The sequence below is a fragment of the Humulus lupulus genome, chromosome 2 (genome assembly GCF_963169125.1).
Source record: "Humulus lupulus chromosome 2, drHumLupu1.1, whole genome shotgun sequence".
In the NCBI taxonomy this organism is placed as follows: Eukaryota; Viridiplantae; Streptophyta; class Magnoliopsida; order Rosales; family Cannabaceae; genus Humulus; species Humulus lupulus.
This window is the reverse complement of record NC_084794.1, coordinates 159794918-159798259: the sequence shown is the minus strand read 5'-3', so window position 1 is coordinate 159798259 and position 3342 is coordinate 159794918.

Genomic DNA, 3342 nt, shown 5'->3' with positions numbered 1-3342 from the left:
GAACCACGACCCAATGCTTAGCCAAGCACGAACCTTGGTATGAGGAAGACGCCACAAACGGGGATGGAATCCGTTTGATAAGTCAGGATGAACGCCACAAGGAATCTCCTTGATAAGTTCAAAAGTTTCTTCAAGAACTCAAGAAGAAATAAACTCACAATTTCATTCAACATAATCTGCCTTTTCACATTGTTTTGGCAGTCCTTATAAGGACGAAAATTACATGAAAAAAAGACCCTTGGTCTTCCTAATGAAACCGAAAAATTAAGGACAACCCATTTGTCTTCCACATAAAAACTGAAATTAAAGACAAGCCTTTTGTCTTCCTAATAAAACCGAAAATTAAAGTCCAAAAGGACTATTGGACTCACACAAGTCAAATGTTTGACTTATCACAAAATAAACAAAGACTAAATAAAAAAAACGTGATTAAAATTAAAAGACTCATTACAGGAAGCTAAATATTGATCAAGCTCCTAAACTGGTGTCCTCATCTTTCCTCCTCTCTTGACTTGGATCAACTGGAACTTGACTTGGATTTTTAGTCTTGGTGTCCTCATCATCGGGAGGTGGATCGTGCTCGGGGGTCGTCCTTTCTAATTAAAGCATTTGGAATCAAGGTAAGAAAACTGCACCTATGTAGGTGGATAGGTTGGGACTAAGTGTTCCCTATATTTGTTTGTATTGCTATGTGAATATGTTGGGACTAAGAGTTCCCTATAATTATATGAATGTCATGAGGTGGTATTATGCCACTGGGACATGTGATAAGCGGCCTAGGGGTGCCGAAATCAACACTTGCGAACATGGCGCGGCTCGGACACTGGTATCGGAGGACAGCTTATTAATCACTGAGCTCGGTTAAGCTGGCCGGAGTCAGTGGGTATGTCACTGGGATTGGCCTAAGCGAGCCAAAGACAGTGAATTAAACAGAGGGTGCAGCCTGTGGGCATTAACCCTAGTAATTGCTTGACATATGCTCTATTGTTGATTATTGTGTATGACTTGATGAGTATCTGAAGTTGAATTATTGGCTATTGGCCAGTGTGCTGCCGTGAATGTACTTTATGGTGTGCTGGTAACTGATTAATGCCTTGTGATTACTTGGATTATGCTCAACAAACTGTTTACTTGCTATTACTGTTATATTATGATGTTATGTTTTCTTGCTAGGCCTCGGCTCACGGGTGCTGCGCGGTGCAGGTAACACTAGTTGGCCATGGGTTTGAGAGCTCTAGGGGCGAGGTGTACATTGTCAGCTGCTCGGCCACCACAGTCGGGGGATTGTACAGGGACGAGAACCTAAAATGTGAATTTTTCCATTAGAGTGGCTTGGTTGCTTATTTGTTAACAAGAATTTTATATTTACGTTATTTAAACCTTGTTTTGGGATCCCATGTATCAAACATGTATTTTAGTAAAACTTAAACGTTTATAACCAAAATTCTTGTAAACCTAACTTGTTATGCCATTAGTTACACATTATAATTTAAATGACTTGATTAGCAAGTCTTGCACTATTTCAAACACACAGTGTAACGGTTTTGGTTATCCAGGGCGTTACAATAAACTTGGAAAACAAAGAAAAACAAGTCTAGGGAAAAATTCAACCCCATTTATGCCACCTACTCTGACCTAACGAATACACGAGAACATATTTTCTTGGAAAACACTAATCGCCTTCCGTGGAAGAAATCAGAGCCATTAAGGTACAGTGGGTGAAGAGAGATCCCTCAAAGTTTTTCTGATACCACAATGACATCAGTCATAATACCGAAGATTGCTGACAACTAAAGGATGAGATTGAGACTCTCATTCAGGCTGGACCGTTAGCAGTACTCCCAAAATTGGGTTGCTTTCAATCAATATACCGGGCAGAACTCTTGTCAAGCCCTAGAAACTCCGACAAGTCAGCCAAGGACTCAAATGGATCAAATGAATCAGAATCAGAACCAAGTTGATCCTCCCCCAATAGTAGGAGGAGATATAACTACTATTGTCGGAGGACCTCATTTGGCTTGCATGAGCAATGGAGCCCAAAAAAGGTATATAAAGGAGCTGAAAACTCAAAATGGGATTGAATTTATCTCGAAGCAACAATTATCAATACAATAGGGGTTGGAAAAACAACCAATTATTTTCACGGAGGGGACGCTAGCCAAGTTCAGTTCCCACATAATGACCCGCTGGTGGTAACCGTGCAGCTCGCTAATCGCACTACACCAAATACTCCTTTCCATAACATATGAATATAATAGTCTTGAAAAAGTATTATGATACATCAAATAATAAAATAATAGGTGGGAAAAAAAATTGGCGGTACCAAAATTTTGGAGCCCGCGTCTTAGTTTATCTTCTACTTTTTACTTTTTTATTTGCCTCTACTTTTTTATTTTCCAAGCCTCTAAACAGTTTTCTAAGACACTTCTGACCATCCCTCAAGCGATACCCAGTTAGGGTTTCAGTATCAGCCACCGTCTTCCTCTTCTTCTTCTAATAACAATGGTGATCCCGATCCTGAAACTTTTGATCTCGGTCATGGGGCGGTTGAGAAGGAGAAGGAAGAGGAGGTAAGCTGTAACGACCCAAAATTACTATTAAGGCTTAAGGGCCTTGATTAGTGTGCCGGAAGCGCATAATTGGAGGTTAAGAGAATTAATGGTAAGAAAGCATGAATATGGGTATTGGATAAGTAATGCAGGCCCTGTTTGGTTGGTAAGGGCATAATGGTAATCTTGGCCCGTTAGGGCATAAGTGTGAATGTGTGTGATAAATAGTTGAGACCACATTATTATGTGGATAGATAGATAAATGTATATGCGGGTACATGTGTGTGCATTTGTAACTATCGGCACGAGGCGATCCTAGGGAGCAGGTAGCGGGAAAGGTCACAACGGGGCTTAATAGTTGACTTTGGATAAGTCAGGGATACTATGGGTATCGGGTAGTTATTTAGACTATCGGGTTATGAAAATAAATATATGGAGATATATTTGAGGTTAGAAAGTCTAGGCGGGAATATTGGGGAATTTTACTGTTTTGGCCTCGGGGACGGTTCCAGCACCCCGAGCCTTGGGAATTAACTTAGCAGATAAGATAAACTTAAGGAAACCCTTAGAGGAAAATAAACCGACTCTTTTTCAGCTCTATACTCTACTCTTTCTTAAGGAAAAACAAGGCAAAAGGAACACTGAAATCTAAAGGGAAACAAGCTCGGAATTTCTGGAAATTGAGGCTGGATCATTGGGGCTTAGTTCAAGAATCATCCAAGGAATAGAATCAACACTAAGGTAAGCATTGAATCTTCTTTTCTGTGATTATAAATTCTGGGTTTTGGTTGGG